Source organism: Peromyscus leucopus, chromosome 2 (genome assembly GCF_004664715.2).
Source record: "Peromyscus leucopus breed LL Stock chromosome 2, UCI_PerLeu_2.1, whole genome shotgun sequence".
Taxonomy (NCBI): Eukaryota; Metazoa; Chordata; class Mammalia; order Rodentia; family Cricetidae; genus Peromyscus; species Peromyscus leucopus.
Window position 1 is genome coordinate 36678534 of NC_051064.1, and position 21651 is coordinate 36700184.

The window sequence follows — 21651 nt, forward strand, 5'->3', positions numbered from 1 at the left end:
ATGGCAAGAATTCAAACTCTTGCACACTTTATCCCCTCCAAATCATTCTTGAATATAAGCAGTCTGCTCCTTAGGCCCAGCACAAGAAATCCAAAAACATGTTCACAGCAGATAGGGGGTTGGGAGGGAGAGAAGAGAAAATGAGTTATTTAAAAGGCTAAAAGCCTATGCAGAAAGAGACAAGCTGCGAGAGGTTAAGCTTCCCAGTTAATTGACCTTCATTCTTTCTTAAAAGCCTGAGCAGGAAAAACAACAAATGACAGCTCGGTGGCCTTGCTTTATTTTTGAGTGCCTTCATGCCTACAGGAAGTACATCATCATCTTCACACCTCAGGCGTGTCAGCTCCCCAACTCTCAAAATTATGCACCATGACTGAAAAATCCAACCTGGGAAACTGAAGCAACTATTTTTTTTATAAAGATCAACATGGAATTTTCCAACAAATGTGAGTGCTGTGGGGTCATTGCATCAGCCATTCTCAACTGACACTTGGAATCAGTAAGTGGGCATCAAGCTGTCATGAATGATGACCCAGGTGTCAGAACAGAGAAAAAAAAAAAGGTCATTCTGCATGCTTCCCCTCCTCTGGCACTGTGGAAACTACCTTTACAGAGTCACTGAACACATGAGCAAATTCTCTGACCAAATCCTACTTCTATATGTACTAGCTAAGTGACCATGAGCAAGAAGAAATTTAGCTTCTCAGAGGTAGTCCTTGGTTTTTTTGAAGTGGGAATGACCATGTTATCTAGCATAAAATGCTGTTCTGTGAGTTTTAAATACATAAAGCACATATTCATTTCCCTCAACTCTGTACACATGGTATACCAGTCAGTGACTGTCCACTCTTACTATTATCACTGCTATCCTCAAGACTAAGCAAAAATGCAATCTGACAGAACTTTTGGACATTTTCCCAGAACATGGCAAGGGATAAGGACAGTTCGCACATAACTTTTAATTGTACAAAAACTCAAATGTGTGAATGGATTTTTCAGAACCTGGCCCTTGTTTGGCACAAACACCAACACAGCTTTGTAATATACTAAGATTAATACGAAAAACTTGTCTTTTATGGTAATTACAAGTAATTATATTCTAGCGGCAGAGTAAATAAATGACCATAGTGGACTTTACAAGATTTTTTTTAAATTAAGCACTGTAAAACAAAATTCAATTAATTTAAATTCTGAGCATTAGTATAGAATTTGGTTTATCTCCCAGTGAGAAAATTTAAAGGTATGGAGTAATCTCAAAGTCATTACCTTAAAAAAAACAAAGAAGAAGCAAAAGAGTACAAAATCCATAGCTAATAAGTCCTTTTAAATGGTTATATTGATAAGAATCTAAAAGCAAACCATGAAGAGGGATTAATACAGCTCATGTTACACTGGTACTATCTCCAATAGAAGACACAGCTTCTTTCTATACGTAACATATACAATTATTGCCTACTAATAAAAATATGCGCTATAGTATTGAGAAAACTAAACAGGAAGCATATTCTCTCATCGATACAGACACACAATTTAGAAATGCCTATTTCTAATATGTCAAATTCATACCAAATTTATCACACATTGTGCAATTACTGGGATATAAACATGATAGTGTATGCCAACTTTATTTATATTACCTATTAAAGTTTATATACTTTATCAAGCCTTCAACTCTCTCAAATATAAAGGAAGGTTAGTCATACCTGGAGTGTGATATTTCTATAAGGATTGTATTTAAAATTCTTAATTTGCGCTAAATAAAACTCTGTATTTTTTACTATATGTTATAATTCTAAAATGTATCATTATTGATAAACATGCTTTTTAAATAAATATAAAATTAGGAAATTCTCTTAATCATCATTCTTTTTATAACTATAACTGATTATTGTCAAGTCTCTGGTATTTCAATAATTCATTCTTAAAATAGAAAAATATGCTGGGAAGATGGCTCAGTTTTTAAAGCATTTACCACCTATGCCTGAGGTGCTGAGTTCAAATTCCCAGCACCCACATAAAATATCAGACACAATAGAGCACATGGAAATGCAGCAATGGTGAGGAGTGGGTGGAGATAGGCAAATTCTTGGAGCTAATTAGACAGCAAGTCTTGCCAAGCCAATACACTCCAAGTTCAGAAAGGGATACTGTCTCAAACAAGATGGAGAGCAATTGAGAAAGATGCTCAACATCTAGCCATACACATACACTCATGAGAGAGAGACAGACAGAGAGCACACATACACAAGAGAGAAAGAGACAGAGAGAGAACATACAGCTAACACACAGCAAAAATTATAGGAAAAGAACATAAAACTTGGAAAAGAACATAGACTATGAAACAAGGGATAAGGCATTTTGACATATATCCAACATTGTTGGAATTGCTGCACTGAATCTAGTACAGAAGGCCAGATCTACTGATTCAGATCATGTGCATTAATTGTCTGCTAATTGGAATTGTCCTAGGGAAGATTCTTTAAGGCCTGGATTGAGAAACCTACTATATCCCAGAAATTATCTCTTAGTGTTTGACAAAAAGACAATATGATGTATAAGGACACATAGCAATGGTGGACCAAAGGTTTAAGCACATGTCTGTCAATTCTAGATAAAGATCTCCTGCAGGAGTCTCTGTAGCATTCAATCAGAAATATAGTTTTAATTAGTTACATGAGAAAACAACTCAATAAAAAAGCATGATTTTTCCATTGTTGCAGTAACAAAAATATTTTAAAAATTATGAGTTATTTTTGATAAAATGGTGTTCTAACCACCCAAGTCACAGATATCTTCTAAAGGAGGCCTGTTCCTACAGAACTTCTTTAGGTTAAAGGGATTCAACTATAAGCGCCATCCATTCACTAATGTCAGGATTGATTTCCAAACTCACTTTCATTTCCAAACAATATCCGTGTCCCACCAGTATTACATGAATAATAAATAACTTGTCAATTAACTTAAAATTGTATATAAGCTTAACCACAATGTTATATCATCCACCTAGATATTAACATGCCAGGATATTTGGATAAACACCAGCAATTGGTCCACACACATGGTTTCATTTTGGTAAAGAAATTTTTTTTCTAGAGCACCCCCAGAAAATTAAACTTTTAAATTAATTAAAATTTTAAAAAATTGTGCAGATGACAGAAATGCATAGGAACATATGAATGCCGCTTGATTCATGTGCCAAGTGAAAGGATACCTTACTTGTTAGAATGAGTATGATAGTAAAGAAGGATTTTAAAAAAGTAGAAAAAATAGAAAATAATTACTTCTAAGATAGAATGTCAAAACTTCCTCTAAAATCTAGGCAAATTATTAACATACTCCATTTTTTATAAAATATAGGTGGAACACCCACTCTATGTGAAGCACCATGAAAGCCCAAGAAATTCAAAAATGAGAATGGCTTAGTATTCACAATTAAGGCTCTGGAGTACAATAGGAATGGTATATAAAGAGCTAGCTAGAGGGGCAAGGAGTGAGCGAGCAAGCTTTAGGATAGACAGTGAATACACCGGGAACCGGGGCTGAAGGTTCAGGAAAGGTCTCAGCTGAAGCAGCCTTTCAACTGAGAGAACAGCCTGTGATCTGGGAGAGGCAAGCTTTTCCGCTCTCAGAGCAGTTAAGCTTTCTTTTGCTTGCAGATCCTGTGGCAGTGAAATGATAATATTTAAAATACTACTAATGTCACACCACAGAACTGCCACCGTCTTTTTCACATATTAATACCATCTTTAAGTACTTTGTAGGCTTTATATCAACCCTAAGACAGGTGGATGCATGCATGTATGTGTTCCTCCTCCTGACACACAGAATCAACTGACAGTGAAAGAATTTTGAATTTTATAGGCCCATAAGAGTGAAAAGAATACAGGTGGGGAAGACATCAGTTAGTAGAAATGAAAATGCTCCTGAAGCAACACAATGCAGATGAAAGAGTGATTTCCTAGGCAGCCAAATAAAACCTAAACCTCAGCCTGAGTGGTGAGTCAGTGGTCAGGTAAAGTCCATACATCAAAAGCCCCTTCTCGGCCCTGGAAGTTTTACTTGGTGGCTTAAGATGTCTAGTTATGGATTGTCTCTCCTATTATTTGGTGACTCCATTAGATTCCTTTAATATATGTGTCTATTTTAAGAAGTTTCTACAATAGTAGGTTTCCATTTTTAACATATTAGTTTTATTGATTATGGGGGAATTTCAAATAATATACCTGATCACCCTTACTTTCCAGTCCTCCCAGGTCTGCCCCCAACCCCAGTGGCACCTCCCGCCAAAAAAGAAAGACCAGGTACAGCAGGACCACAGACCCAGCCATGGCCCCCAACATACCTGACAATGGATATCCAAGTGGCTTCAGGCGGCACCACAGTCCACAGACATCAGCATGGCTTCAGGTGGTGTCACAGACCACAGATATCTGAATGGCCTTCAATGGTAGCTCAGGCCATGTACATCAACATGGCTAAAAGTGATAGCTTAGACCTAGGACATGGACACGATTCTGCCTCTCCACCGTGAACGCACAGCTCTGTTCCTCCATCCTTCCCACCCCTCCATCGCAAATTCAATGGTCACAATCACAATGACACTGGAAAATGCAGGGCACCAGTCAGTATATTTTTTGCCCAAATGGCTCTACATGCAACTCACTCATTGCCAGGAGTCATCGGTCTGGACCTAGGTCTCTGGTCCCTGAAGCAGCATAAGTACCAGACCACCACCCTGAAACTAGGATATCCCTGCACTGCCCAGAGACAGAGTGATATTGCAGCTAAGCAAGGAATCCAGGTAGGATTCAAGGAAGCACCAGACCACTGCCCTCCTCTGAGCTCCTGATTTCAGGCACCCTAGGCAAGACCATTGTGCTCATAGACTATGAGCAGTGACCCGGCCCGAGCCTGCACTTTCCTTCTCCTACCATAGCAAGCAATAGTGCCGGCTCCATGCTGCAGGCCACCCCACAGGCCAGGGCTAGGACCGACCATTCAGTAATGCCATGTGTTGTCTGCTGAGGCTGTGCTCCCATATTTCTCCTATACCCTCTTCACCACATCAGCAGTTTCCACATCTGTAGTTTCCCCGTTCTCCTCCACCCCTCCCCCCACAGGCAGCTCTGTTCCACCATCTTTCTTCCCAGTTTTGTGAGTCCGCCTTTTAAAAGTATCTTCCCATAGGACCTGCTTTTATTTTAGCTGTTCCAGGGATGCTGAGAGCTCTGCAGGGCCTCCATGGGTCCAGTGATGGGTGGCAGGGGCCAGCTGCCATCTTAGATTGCAGCCGTGCTTCAGGTTTTCATTTTTGGTAGCAATGGCAGGATCCTGGATCTCGTTCTGCAGCACTGCCTCCTCCTGGTCCAGCAGTTCATAGAGATGGAGCAGGTGTCGAGGCTGACCGACTGGATGTGGGCCTGGATGGCAGTTGATTTGGTCAAGCCACCCCACCTGGCAAGCTCCTCCAGGAGGCCGCCCCTAAAGAAGACTTATAAGACACGGGTTTGTGTTCTAGTTGCAGTATCTTATGGTATCTCTGTAGGTTTTCATCACCAACTTGAAATGACAATAAAGTGGATAGCACAAAATTCAATTTCAAAAAGACACCAGGATTTCAAGCCTCAAACCAGCAGCATTGTGCTCAGTTTTCTGATAGTCCATGCAGACTCAACATTGTGCTCTCCTTCGGTGACGTGTACTTCAGAACAATAAGCAAGAAGGACGTCACATAAACTGTAGTTTGCTTGATGGTGAGCCTTCTTCAGCAGGTGAGACTTATGCACAAATTTTCATAGCTGATATTTTCCTTTTCTGAAAAAGACACTAATGTGGCAGCATATTCTTGCTTTTGGCTCTTTCCCAAAGATGCCATCATTTCTGCGTGTGCATCATTTCACCAAGGATTGTACTTCAAAAACTGCTCAGCTGTCTCATCTTCAAAGAAGTCAGCTAGATAATGATCCGGGCCAAATTTGGCCAGCTCAGCAGCCATGTGCATTTCTGTGTTCATTCAGTCACAGGAGTGAAATCTGGATACTTAATATCAATAACCTGACCCAGTTCATCCTGTAACCACTGAACCACACCTGCCGTGGGGTTCCAAATCCATACTGACACTGTGATTACAGAGCATTTTCTGACAACTCTTCATAGGGAGTCTGCTCAATTTCCCAGTCAAACCCTGCATCCTCATCATCAACCCCTTCCTCAGAAACTCCAGAAGCATATATTTGTTATACAAGTGGTGTGGCCAACCTGGATTTTCTTTGGGCCAGAAGAGCAGTTAACATGCTCAACCCTTCAGAATGCTGACCAGGAGTTTCCTTGGGCAATCTAATAGTAAAACTTCCTTTACCTGCATCATAGGACCCCTGCTCACTTCCATTTTCTACAGTCCTTCCAGAAAGTGTAAATCTCAGAAAGTAAAGCTTGGGGTAGAATTTGAAGACCACCCCCAAGTACAAGTCGAACTCGGAAGTGCACCTCTGGATGCAGATGGCAACTGCCAGGAAGTTGTGGTCCTGATTCAACTCAAATCCACACTGGGAGGAGGGTTGGAGGTGTCAACATGGATCTGTGTGTGCCTGGAGCCACCATGGGCTTGCTATGTACCAACCAGGTTTCCATATGCCAGACCCATGTCATCTGCCACAGTGTTTCTTGCCATAGGTGGAAATCCTCTCCCCCCTTTTTAATGTGCCCTTTATTGTGAGTTGTCCCTCCTCATATTCTGTCAATTATCCTTCTCTCCCATTCCCTCCCTATTAAACCTCCTATTATAGTTTTCTCACATTAATTTGGGAAGGGGGTAGGAAGGATTTGGGAGGAATAGGAAAAGGGAAAGACACAATCAAAATGCATTATATGAAAAAATACCCTGCAAGGTCCCAGCATATGAAAACATCAGTTATTTCTAAGAATAAGGTGTTGATCTAAGGGCAAGAGGTATATATGTAAAATGAGGACAGGAGAAAATTTGCTTGAAATTGTAGGTGTTAGATACCTTCCCTGGCTCCAATAGAAGTTAAGAGGTTTACTTTATTAGTAGGTTTATACAAAAGACAGCAATAGATGTCTTTAGTAAGGGGGGTTGAAATGTAAAGTATTATGGTGAAAGGTGAAAATTCAGGCCACTTTCTTATTCACATCCCCAAAACACATCAAATGTGCTTTTGCTTATGTGTATAGGACTGGAGAAAGCTATTCTGGAGGAACTGAAAGACCCTAGGAGGAAGTTGCAAGGGGTGGGGGTGGGGAAAGGCTATGTAGGAGAGAGAGAAAGAGACAGAGACAGAGACAGAGAGAGATTTAGTAGTTAACTCTCTTCCTGAATAAGAATAGGTAGAATGAACAAAATTTCTCAGCCCCTGAGACTACCAGAAGCCTTCCAGCAGACCTCTAATTTTGGTAGTTAGACTTGACTGCCTAATCACAGCAATAATTCTTAATTGGTATGTGTAGTAAAATATAAGTTATATCATACTATTTTATGTTATGTGATATATACAGAACAAGTCTACATGAAGAAAGTGATTAGATTAGAATTACAAATACTTGATTATATTTTCATTTCTAGTAGAAGATTCTGTGAATATAGAAATAAATAATCTCCAGCCCCAAACCATTGAGACTTTGCTAGGATCATGAATTGGAGTTTCATCCAGAAACCTGGCTAATGTAAGAAACTGTCCTTCTTTGAGCCAATTAAAAGTTAAGAAAATTATACTACCGAGTAGGAATGCCTATAGTGCTCAGTATCTAAAAGATTCGTATGATAAAGGCAAAAAAAGCTTATATTAAGAAAACAATTATTTATGTTAGTTGACTGAACGCCCTTAAAATTATGGCTAAGAGAATCAGGACTAGATGAATTAAATTATGGCATTTCCAAGTTAGTAAATTTGTGACTTGGCACTCTTATGTTTTTCATCATATCAAGAAATGTTCATCAAAGAACTACAAAACTCAATTAATTACTAACCTAAATTTAAAATCACTGTCTGAACCCCTGGAAATAAAAAAGCGAAAAGCCTAATTCCATAGTGGGAATTATCACTGTCTATTGAAACTAAAAACAAAAGAATATCTACACATAATATTTACATAGTACAAATATATTCAACAACTCCAAAATCAATTATAAGAGGTAAATAAAAAGGTCTATGGCTGATGTAACTACTAAATTCACTAATCCTTCATTGCTGTGGCTTCCTTTCTTTGGACAGTGACCTTTCCAAGAGGCAGATGGATGTCCTTAGCACTATCTCCTTAAAAATGGGCACAAGTGATGCTAGTATGCAATGGGAATGTTTCACATGTGAATAACCACATATCTATTGTGCTGATAATACATAAGATATTTGATAACCACACTAACAAAGAATCTTTCCTCCATGTACCTAATTTCTTGGTTTTAAATTAAAATCATATTCATCAAACGTTTCTGTGGGGCAAAGAATAAGTCTACACAAATAAAGCAAATCCAACCTTACCTGAACATTACACACATCGGCCTGAAACCACCAGGTGAGTTCATTCTGACATCATTTTAAACCCACTGTAAAATGAGTTGAGAAGACCCTGGATGACAGAAGAACTGCTCTCATTATTTCAGTGTACTCACACAGCTTTTGCACAAGCCCAGGACATAAGGACTCAGAATCACCTTTGATGTCTTCTGACAGATTGGAGATGAACCAGATTCCACAGGAGGATACTCACCAAGGACATCTAGACCAAATGAGAAAAAAATTAACACCTTTGAATTCTGTCTGTGTAGACCCAGGAGCACCTCTGAGACTCAAAAATGCTGAGTGTATCAAGAGGATCAAGATCATTGAATACAGTTTTATTCTGCTTCAAGTTTTCCTCCAATGTAGAACACTATTCTGAACCGAGGTTTCTATATCAAAAACTAACTCACTGTAATTTGATTACACTGACCTCAGTTTCTATTTAAAAAGAGACAGTGTCTGCAACAGTGCTGACTGCTTATGAAATTCTTACTCAAATATTTTATGAGTTTTACAGCCAGAAAGTTAAGTCATTAACAAAAGAAATATTTTAAAATATTTTTTTTATTTTTTAGAATACTTTATATATAAAAAGCATATGTGCTCACATATACAAATGCCACAGAGGCCAGAGGTGTTGGATCCTTGGTGCTGGAGTCACTGGTAGTCTGGAGCCACCTGATGTGGGTGCTGGGAGCTGACTTGGATGCTCTGTGAACACTGTGCACTGCACACTGTACTGAGCCATCTCTCCAGTCACTAGAAAGACTATCCTAAGACAAGGCTGGAGACCAATGTCACCTGGGTTGTACTCAAATCTGTTAAGGGAACTATGTCACTAACACTAGCACTTGTTGCACAGTTGTTCAACTTAGCACAGTACCTGCTGATACAGAATAGTTTTAATTTTATTTTTGATTTTTTTAAATTTAATATTCTTCCCCTACCCCAAGTTCCTCCAGATCCTTCCCTCCTCTCTATGCCCCCAAGTTTAAGTTCTTTATTTAAAAAAATCCAATAGAACAATAAAAAAACCAAACCAAGAAAACAGTAAACACACATACACACACACACACACACACACACACACACACACACACACACACACTGAACTGTAACCAAATAAAAGCACACAAAAACCTGTGGATTCCATTATATGTTAGTCAGCTACTCCTGAGCATGAGGCCTGTCCTGGAGTGGGTGAAATACTCGTGTCACTCTGTTGGAGAAAACTTACTCTCCTTCTCCCAACAGGTATAAGTGACAGTTCAGTTGTTAATCTTTATCCTAATGCAGTGTTTCTCAAACTGTGGGTCATGGTCCCTTTGGGGGTTGAATGACCCTTTCACAGGGGTCACCTAAGATGATTAGAAAACACAAATATTTATAGTATGATTCATAACAGTAGCAAAATTACAGTTATGAATTAGCAAAGAAAATAATTTCATGGTTGGACGTCATCACAATATGAGGAGCTGTGTTTTAGTGTCACAGCATTAGGAAGGTTGAGAACCACTGCCTTAGTGGCTACATTTTCACTCATTCATTCATCCATTCATTCATTCATTTTTTTTTTTTTTTTTTTTTGGTTTTTCGAGACAGGGTTTCTCTGCGTAGCTTTGCGCCTTTCCTGGAGCTAACTTGGTAGCCCAGGCTGGCCTTGAACTCACAGAGATCCGCCTGCCTCTGCCTCCCGAGTGCTGGGATTAAAGGCGTGCGCCACCACCGCCCGGCCATTCATTCATTTTTTAAATATAAAAAATAAAGTATAATTAGATAAAACAAAATTATCACTTCAGAGTTGGACAAAACAACAGAACAGAGGAAAAAGAACCCAAAAGAAGGCATAAGAATCAAAGACCCACCTGTTCCCTCACTCAGGAATCTCATGAAAGCACTAAACTAGAAGCCATAATACGCAGAGAACCTGAACCTGATGCAACCTAGCAGGGCCTGCACATGCTGCCTCAGTCTCTGTGAGTTCAGAAGAGCTTTGATCATATTGATGCAGAATATTGTTTAGAGGTAAGACAAAAATTCTCTACCTGTTATTTCCATTCACTCAAAATCCACAAGTACTCCTAAAGCCTTCAAAAGGAAAACTGGGGAATGGGAGGCTAGCTCCTGATCTTGAACACACCAAAGCCCTCCTCAGACAACCTAGTGCAAAGGGAAAGTAACCCAAACTCAGTTGCCAGCAATGAATTTGATTAACTAATAAACCTGGACTATGACGCCCTTGAACTGAAATCACATGGTGGGTCAACCTCAAGAGCTAACTATCTGCTGTTCACGATAGCACTGCAGAAAATGAAACTCTACCCGTCTACTTGAAACACACAGTTGCATCACTCAGCAGTGGGGATTAATTCTGAGAAGGTCATGAAAGAACAGAAACACCACACACACACACACACACACACACACACATATCTGTGCATATCTCAATGTTGTAGCTATTTTCCACACTCCCAGGGCACTTGGAAGATACCCTCAAGCTGACCATTAGCCACCAAAGCCTTATGTGCTAGGAAATCCAGGGATGATGAAAGAAACTGTCCAGTCCACAAACTGCAAAACTAAGCAGCAAACAGACACCCTTGGCAAACAAAAGAAACTAGGAAAGTGAGGGTAGCAAGGGCAGACATCACATCCCTGCCTCACACAGGCTCAGCGCTACATTAAACCATGGGAGAGACAAGAGGTGTTCACAAGGTCAACAGTGCCTCTCCTTTCACACCTACAACAGATGCCTGTGGTTTTCAGAGACCGAGACATAACCTGCTCTAACACTGCTTTATGATCTTGTTTTCTTCCTGTTTTGCCACTTGCCCACCCCTTTTTGGTTTCATTTCAGCAGTCATTTTTACTGTGTCATAGTTTATACAACTATACTTTTGTTCCCTTTCATAATTCATCTAATTTTGTTTGTGCAGTTTTTTAAATTTCATTGTGCAATCCCTTTTATTTCCTGTTTTCTCTCTCTCTCTCTCTCTCTCTCTCTCTCTCTCTCTCTCTCTCTCTCTCTCTCTCTCTCCTCTCTCTCTCTCTCTCTCTCTCTCTCTCTCTCTCTCTCTCTCTCTCTCTCTCTCTCTCTCCCTCCTTTTCCCATTACATTACAGTAATAATACAATGTTGATTGATAGGATTTAAATTGTTGGATTACCAGTTTATCCTATTGCCAATCTTTAGCCAGTCTTTCCATTTTTGAGAGCATAACTTTGAAAACTTCTGACCTAAAATTGACAAAACATGTATAAGATGAATGGCTTCAATACGGCTCTCTGGGGTAACAGGAGCCCCCAGCAAACTGATGGTGGCGTAGGACTTTGCTGCTCCTCTTGTTCCCTACTCGCCATATATACATACCCACACACATTTTTCTAATGTATCTAAGATTTTTGTTGTTGTTTTGAGAAGGCCAACCCTATAAGCTGTATTTTTTTTAAAAAAAAAAAAATCTTCTTTGACCTAAGAAAGTCTTTTTGTACCACTTTGTTAACAATGGATGAAAAGAAATTGGTGTAAAGTAGAATCAGTAATAACCAGATACCCCTCTTTTTCAAACATTTCCTCTTGCATTAGTCCCTGTGATTTCCATAAACAGCTTGGTTTCTGCCTTCATGTAACACATACATGCATGCTCTTATGTATCTGTATAAACATTTTATACAATGAGAGGAATTGTGGTATTTGTTGTACTGAGACAAACCTTAATTTATTTAATATAGTCAACACATCTTCTTGCAAATAACAACTCCATTCTTCCTGACAGCTGCAAAGAATTTCTTTTGTGTATATTTATCATATTTTCTTTATATATTCCTAACCTAGGTTGATTCCATAACTTAATGATTATGAGTAGTGCTGCAAGAAAACACTGATATGCAAGTATCTCTGGGATATGTTGAGTTGGAGTCACAGTAGTAGGTCATATGAAAGATAAATTGCTCATTTTTTAAGAAACCTATACTGGTTTCCATAGTAGCTGGAGTAGCCTACATTCTCACTGACAATATATACGTGTTTCCTTGTGTCCACATTCTCATGAAAGCATTTGTTATTTGTTTGCCTGTTTTTCATTTAAAATTTTTCTCAGCAATGTATTGTGATCATGCTTTTCTTTCCTCAACTCCTCTAAATCCCAAGATACTCCCCACCTCCCTCCCAACCCAACTTCATGCTCTCTATATCTCTCTCTAAAGTAAGCAAAGCAATAAATAAAAAATCAAAATAAACAAATAAAATTATACCAAAAATGAAACATAAAGCTCCAACACACACACACACACACACACACACACACACACACACACCATTTTGTGTTGGCCTGGGGCCTATCTAAGATTGTGGTTGATATATCCAGTGACACTTCATTGGAGAAAAATGATTTCCCTTTCCTAGAAGGTATCAGTTGCCAATAGTTCCCTGAGTAAGTATGGGAATTTGTGTCCACTTCCCCCTTTTACTTCTGGGATTGTGTCTGATTTGAACACATGCAGTGCTTGTTCCAGCCTCAATGAGTTCATCTATTCATCAATACTCTTATGTCTCTGAGCACTGTTTCCTTGGAATCATTCACCCCTCTGACTTTTAGTCTCTCAGCCTCCTTTGCTGTATAGGTCCCGGAGCCTTGAAGGGAGGTATTTGATAAAGGCATTCTATGTAAGTCTAAATGCACTAATGTCTCTTATTCTCTATACATTGTCCAATTATGGGTCTTTGTGTTAATTCCAGTCTACTGCAAGAAGAATCTTCTTTGAGGTGAGTTGAATAATACATTGATCTATGTGTATAGCAATATGTCATTGGGGCTTATTTTATTGTTATGCCTCTTTAGCAAAGTAATAGTATTAGGTTTACCCGTAGACCCATTACCTAATCTAACCTCAGGGTTTTGGCTATTTTTGCAGTGTCAGATATGAATTTCCACTCCTGAAGTAGACCTTAAATCCAATACAAAGTGATTGGTTAGTCTCACTACATTTGTGCCAGCTTATCTCCCAGGAAGGTAACTATGGTAAGTCACAGGGTTTGCGGCTGGGTGATAATGATGATTGCTTTTCTCCTCTGGTAGCTTGCAGAGTACCATCTAGCACTGGGAATGTTAGTTAGTATGGGTAAAGATTCTAGTTGGGCATCTATTCAGTGATCTGCAGAATCAAGATGAAGACCCACATATAATTCCACACACCTTTAGATACCTTATTTATACAAAGAAGCCAAAATACACACTGGAGAAAAGACAGCATTTTCAACAAATGTTGCTGGTCAAACTGAAGGGATGGCTGCATGTTGAAGAATGAAATAGATCCACATCCATCACAAAACTCAACTCCAGTGGATCAAGGACCTGAACATAAGACTGGATACCACACATTTAAAAGAAAGGAAGGAAGGAAATAGGCTTACATGACTGACATTCTGACTGATGGGAAATGGAATCTCAATATAATCTTAATTTGCATTTCTATGATGGCTAGTGAGGCTGAACATTTTTCAGATGTTTAATTGTCGATGTTACCTTTTGTCAATTAATAGCTCATTTTGTTATCCATTTCATTGATGCAGCTATTTAATTTCTTGTTACGTTCTGTTGTTTGTGTATTCTAGGCATTAATGCTCTTGCAGACGTATCACTAGAAAAGCCTTTTCCACTCCGTGAGCTGTTTCTTCACTCTGCTATTTCCTTGGTGCACAGTAGCTTTCTCAATTTCATTAGTTCTCACTTATTAACTAATAGCTTTGTTTCCTGAGTAACTGGAGTCCTATTAAGAAAAATCCTTGCCTATATCTTGAAGTGTTTGCTATAACTTTTGCTCTAACAGTCCTAGAGTTTCAGGCTATACTTTAAAAAATATTTGATTCATTTGGAATTGATATTTATATAAAATGAAAAAAAATGAATTCCATTCTTTTTTTAATTTTTGATTTTATTTTATTTTACAATACTATTCAGTTCTACATAACAGCCACAGATTCCCTTGTTCTCCCCCTTCCTGCCCCCCTTCCCTTCCCCCAGCCCACACCCTGTTCCCACCTCCTCCAGAGCAAGGCCTCCCCCGAGGACTGAGATCCATCTGATAGACTCAGTCCAGGCAGGTCCAGTCCCCTCCTCCCAGATTGAGTCAAGCATCCCTGCATAAGTCCCAGGTTTCAAACAGCTAACTCATGCACTGAGCCCAGGACCTGGTACCACTGCCTAGATGCCTCCCCAACAGATCAAGCCAGTCAACTGTCTCACCTATTCAGAGGGCCTGATCCAGTTGGGGGCCCCTCAGCCTTTGGTTCATAGTTCATGTGTTTCCATTTGTTGGGCTATTTGTCCCTGTGCTTTATCCAACCTTGGTTTCAACAATTCTCACTCATATAAACTCTTCTCTTTCTCACTAATTGGACTCCCGGAGCTCCACCCAGGGCCTAGCCATGGATCTCTGCATCCAGATTCCTCAGTCCTTGGATGGGGTTTCTGGCACAACTATGGCTCAGCCGTTAAAGGGAATTCCATTCTTTTATTGATATATATATATATATATATATATATATATATATATATATATATATGACAAGAAGTATCTCCTTCAATATATATATATGAATATATATATGAATATATATATGTGTGTGTGTGTGTGTGTGTGTGTGTATTTCAGCATCTTTGTCACAATTCAGGCAGCTGTATCTGTGGGTCTATATCTGCCTCCTCAATTTGTTTCTGCTGGTATGTGTATCTGCAGCTGTGTTATTGTGGCTCTGTAGCATAACTTGAAATCAGGAGACCAAAGAATTCAAAAAAGAAAAGACCAAGAGGCTAACAAGCTAAGAAGAGGAATGTGGAATTTCTGTGATAGGCACTATTTAGGCCAGAATATACATGCTGTGTAGCCTATACCATCACTTTCGATTTTTCTAAATTCTACTTTATTGAGTTTACATGTAAGTGGAGTTTCATAAGGGAGCTCAAAGAAGACAAAAGAGGTATATAACAAAAACACTAAGTAAAAGAATATTCAAATTAATATTAAAAATTAAATCCTCACTGAAACCCTAGTAGAAGGTTGTCAAAGCAAGTATCTAAAATGGGATTAAAATGTTGTTCCTGTCTGAGATGGCAACATGACTATGGCCAAAATAACTGAAGAAAATCTTCTCACATGTTCAATGAACAGTTATTCCCATATTCTTACTGAATCTAGTATGTTGTTGCCAATTTAAAGTACAAAGTTTGAGCCATGTGAGATTGGCTTTGTGCTTTAGAACTGAATGCAAGTCCAGATGCTGATAACTGGGTGTCAGCAAAACATTCACATTTGTTCTGTGTTGTTATTGTGACACTGAGCAGCTTTTGTATACATATGTGGCATAAAAGTCACACATTTAAGTGTCCCTAGAATAACTCTTATTAATAGAGGTCTTTTCTTTATTTGTGCAAAACTATTCATTAAATAAACTTAGTATCTGTTTACATATTAGATCCTACATAGCCAGGTGGTCACAGTAGACTTACTGAGACTATGCCTCATACAGTGTATAGTTTATCAGAGAAAACACACCTTGGGAATACTTAAACAAGAAATATTTTTAAATTTCCACATGTAATGTTATTGGTTATTTTAATTGTCTTTCTTGAAAAGAAATTTATAATTATGTGGTGGCCTCAATTTCTGGACTATTAAGTACCAACATTTTGAAACCCCTAGAATTACAATGGAGGACTATGTCAAGGAGATAGAGGAATGGGGAAGTATTAGGAGAAAAAAAGAATTTGAAAGTTAAGAATGTTGTAGTCTAATGAGATATTTCTCAGGGGCTCTGGACTTTAGTGAAAAAGTTCACAGGTAGTGACAATCTTTAGTATGTGATTAAGTAATGGGATTTCTCATCTGTAGATTTGTGTGGGTACATTCAAAGGTACTACATGAATTTAATCATTACAACAGCTACATGAAGCACAGAGTTACTATGATTCACCTGTTGAGGAAAGGAGTGCAAAGAAAAAGCCTGCTTAAGGTCTCATAACAAACAATGATTTAGATCATTGAATATTAGATGCCAGTCTTTTCCAATCCTATGCTCTTCTGCCACCAGTGAAAAAGGCCATTGCAGTAATCGAAACTAAATTAGCAACAGAGGTGTGTTATCAGTTATAGCACCTTGGAAAAAGACTTTAAAACAAGTCCCAAGATCACCTATAAATAACAATCCTTTTTTTAAGAGACTTTATGCACTTTTTATTTGGCTTTTAGTAATAATGTAGTCTAAAGTTCCCCAAAAAACAATGGCAAATTTGCCCAAGAGCCAATTTGGTTAACTATGTCTCATTTATGTTTCTCAGAAGTGGCATTCCTGAGAATATGATTCACGTATTATTTTATTAGAAATATATATGATAGCAATACCTCCTTAGGAAGAAAGCTGTAAACTCTTAATTCCTCTTTGACTGTCACATAGAAAAAGGTACTTGATTTGCAATCTCTATCTACGAGCTAGGAGGAATTTATTACTTCTGTATATTTTTACATCTATTTGTATTACTTTGGTCAATTTGTCATGAGTAATAGTATCTAGAATCAATTTAATGTGGAAAACAGAAGACATAAATCACTCTTTAGTCATCAAATTGAAAAAACATTTATAAGTTTTTAATACATAAAAATGTCAATCAAGTTATCATTTTAAAATGGCATATCTCTTGATTATTTATCAAATATAGTAACATGTTCTAGCAGATGCTGCTTAAGAAGTTGCTTCCACACTTCATTCTGTACACCATCACCACATGCTACTTTAGCACTTTTTCACATTAGTTCAACATTAAAAGCAAGTTTGGATAACTCTCATGTGACTTGGATTAATTCATTCACCACCCACAATTCACCACCTCATAGACTACAGCTAAATTACAAGTCATTAATCAATATTACTTAAATTATGATAATATGGAAGATTCTGGGGCTATTTCTTATGCATAAATAATTTCTATGTAGCATGTAAAACACAAATTTCATAGGTATAATTTTAAAATATTCCTCACCAAATATATTTGTTTATCCTCCATGGCAACATACACATGTAAAATGCATATGTATATTTTTAGATATATTTACAATTCAATGCTTCTGCAAAATAAGTTTATAGATATCTAAATGAATTATTATACAATCCCCTAATATAGGAAAGGTAATTAAAGTGTTTATTAGATCAAGAAACAGAATATCAATATGACCATTTTGAAGCTTCATTGAGGGAAAGTGCAGGAAGACAATGATCAATGAAAGGATTTTGATGTTATTCTTTCCAACAGAGATAGAAAGGCTCACCTGGAAAATACTGTTTCCACCCACCCCTGCTCCAAAGAGATGCCTACAAACTAAAATCTAGGGCAATATTCACTAGAGCTTGCTTTCCACTTACAGGAAGCACATGTGGCAAAGGGAAACACCACACAGCCCGTAGGACACAAGTTGGGCTCTGAGACAGTAAGCCATACTGTTGGTCAAATGATCTCCTTGACTTCAACAATTAAAACAAAAAAGAAAAAGAAAATAGAGGAGTATGCTCAAAGATAAAAAGAAACTTAATCGTAGACCTACTGTATACTTTTTCATACAATAAAGGACGTTTTAGAGACTGAAAAATATATATATATTGAAAACGAGAAAATAGGCAATAAAAAAAGGCATAATCGCTCAGTATCAGAGGTCTAGCAGACAAAAAATAAGATGTTGACCGCTACCAGGATCCCGATTTAAACAAACCAGTTATTTCAATCATTAAGAAGATCAGAAAATTTTGAACAGTGATTTGATAGCCAGTGGTGCTGGGAAATTATGATTAAATGTCTTAGGGAAATAGAACCACTGCTTGGGATGACAATATCTTGAAAAAATACCTTATATCACAAACATAAAAATAGGTATGCATGTACCAGCATGATGTGTGAGACCTGCTTCCATAGGATCATGTTTTAGTCTGGGGAGGGGAAAAGCAGAATTAAAATAAAACAGGTCATTAAATGATCGTTTTGAAACTAATCTGTGGAAGATTACAAAATTGTTTCATTTGCCTTTGTTTTTGTGTTTTTTTCATGATTTTATGTCCTGATGCTTAGTTTGTAAAAGAATACTGCCCACTCTCAACCACACCTTAGCCACCACTCAAGTCTGTCATATTACAGCCTGCCTTTTATACCTTCACTGTTAAGTATGAATTAGTAAACGAAATATAAGTTTTATGTGAATTGAAATATTAGCACATATTTTTATGTTTAAAACTACATTACATATACTTTATGTGCCACTTAATTAATTTTCTTTGATATATTATATATAACTGAACTTTCTACATTACATGTATTTATCCATAAAGGTGGTTGCATATTTAGATTTTTTTCAATTACTAATTATTATAGACAATATGTCCAAAGGAACATGGGCATAATGTCTATCTTTATAATGTCCATAAATGTCCAAGGTCGAACTATAGATTAAAATATGAGCATATCTCCAACTTTGATAGATACCAAGTTTTCCAAATTACTTGCTTTAATTCATATTCCCAATGGCTAGATAGAATTTGAATTGCTAATACTTGGCGTTATCATTACTCTTACTTTAATGGCATCTCATTGTATTTTAACATGCAATTAAGTACTTTTTCTTTATGTATACTGGCCAGTTGTGAGGTTTTTCTTCAGTGACATTTAAAGTGCAAATCCATTTCTGAAAAATTAGCTCTTCACATTTCATAGACAAGATTTTTAAAGTTTTTTTTTTCTTCAACTGTATAATTTTTTTCAAGTTCTATTTTTGGAAATATCTACTTTCACTCTGAATCAACATGGTTTTTTTTCTCTCTCTTTTAATGATGTCAGTAAAATAGGACCTGTAGAGGTAGAGCTACAGTTCAATGGTAGGGTACTTGCCTGGCATGCTTGCAGTCTTGGGGTTTGATACCTTGTATCATGAAAAAGGAAAAGGGAAAGAAAGTAGAAATCAGAAAAAGGGATGGAGGGCAGAGAATGAGGAGTTGTTCATTGAAATTTTGTGGTTTGAGTTCCTACACAAACAGATCTCTGGTAAGCACTTCCATTTGGTAGCTTAATTGGGAAAGATTCTAAGTTACAACTGAAAGAATAATAGGGAGAATTACTGAAGAAACAGTCTTGTCATCATCACTCTACAGAATGTGGTAAATTCTACCAGAACCTTCTGAGGATGGCACAAAATGAGTGCCAGACTTGTATTTCTGAGGGACAAAAATCTGAAGCATGTATCAATGTTCTTTTCCTGATGTTTCTACTGGGCTGACTCACATTGATGCCACATTCTAAGGCTAGTCACACAATGGTCAAGATATTCTCTGAAATGTGCAAAAGGCCATGACTCTAACACGAATTTCTAAAGGGTCTTATTAAATAAGAAACTCAGGGGAGCCAGGTATTGGGGTGAATTCTGAAAGGTCGGAGAAACAGAACCAGCCACATCCAACCTCACCTTGCCAACTTTTCAGCTGATGTTGTTTCCTCAAACTGGAAGGAAGCCTCTGAGTCCTCATCTGAAAAGACCTCAGCTGAACTGCTGCTCAAAAGCCTAAAAGCTTTAAAAGCTTCTAGTTCCTGGTCCTCGCACCTTATAAACCTGTCTGCTTCCTGTCATCACTTCCTGTATTTAAAGGCATGTGTCTTTCCCAAGCAAGACATGAAATCTCAAGTCCTGGCATTAAAGGTGTATGCTACTGCTGCATAAACTCTATGTTTAATATAGTGGCTGTTCTGTTCTCTGACCCCCAGATAAGTTTATTGAGGTGCACAATATATCAACCATACATGAAACAGAAACTATACATACTGTATACCTGAGCAGAAATGCAAGAGTGCCATTTGAGGCAGAATGGCACAGTCTATTCACTAGCCATAGCTGAACTAAGAGATGAGACAAGAGAATCAGACATGGACATTCAAACACATAACTTGTAGCCGAATTTATCAATATTTCCCTCTATAATTAATGTATTTCATGAGCTTAAAAATCTGATACCTAAAAATCGCACTCATATATTCTCTTACCTTGTGCTTATGGTTTAATGATTTTTTTTCTTTTTTGCTCTGACATTTCAGTATACATTTCTAGTAACTTCTTTTGATCATAATACAATATAAGGTCAAGTTTTACATTTTTCCATAGTAAAAGTCAATTATTTACCCATATATTGGGACTAAGGAAAATGAAATTTTAAAATAGGATTTACTTTGGCCCAGACTAGTTTAAGTGACCCTCCTGCCACAACCTCCTACGTATCTCAGACTGTAGGTATTCACCACTGTACATGGCTCATGACAAAATTGTCATCCCACAATGATTTTGGTTTGATTCACGACATTGGGAAATCCAACACTTTACTATTCTAGGATTCTACCATTGAGCTATACTTCAAACTCACTCACCTGGACAATTAGAACATACTTCATACTCCTTTGAATCTGGGATGGGTGTGTAACCTTGGTAGACTGTTAGAATATGATAGGGATGTGATGTGACTTCTAAGACTTACTTTAATGGACAGTTGTGGTGGTATTGTGCTCCCCAAAATATTGTGTAACCTAATAAACTTATCTGGGGTCAGAGAACAGAAAAGCCACTAGATACTTAGAATAGGCAGTGGTAGCACACGCCTTTAATCCTAGCATTCCAGAGGCAGAAATCCATCTATCTGTTCAAGGATACAGCCAAGCATGGTGACTCATGCCTTTAATCCCAGAAAGCACCTTTAATCCCAGGGAGTGATGGCAGATAGCAGAAATCTATATAAGGCGTGAAGACCAGGAACTAGAAGCATTTGGCTGGTTAAGCATTTGGCTGGTTAAGCTTTTAGGTTTTGAGCAGCACAGTTCAGCTGAGAGTCATTTGGATATGAGGACACAGAGGCTTCCAGTTTGAGGAAACAAGATCAGCTGAGAAGTTGGCCAGGTGAGGTTAGCTGTGGCTTGTTTTGTCTCTCTGATCTTCCAGAGTTCACCCAAATAACTGGCCTCAGATTTGATTTTATTAATAAGACTCTTTAAGATTCCTGCTACAGACAGTAATTGTTCTTCTATGTGTTATGACACTCCTTGAATCCCACCTGCCATCTTATA

General features: G+C 37.9%; 1 pseudogene; it reads right to left on the minus strand.

Annotated features, from left to right (window-relative positions):
* Window positions 1–2216: 2216 nt before the first annotated feature.
* Window positions 2217–6557, minus strand: LOC114699060 (annotated as a pseudogene).
* Window positions 6558–21651: the final 15094 nt, after the last annotated feature.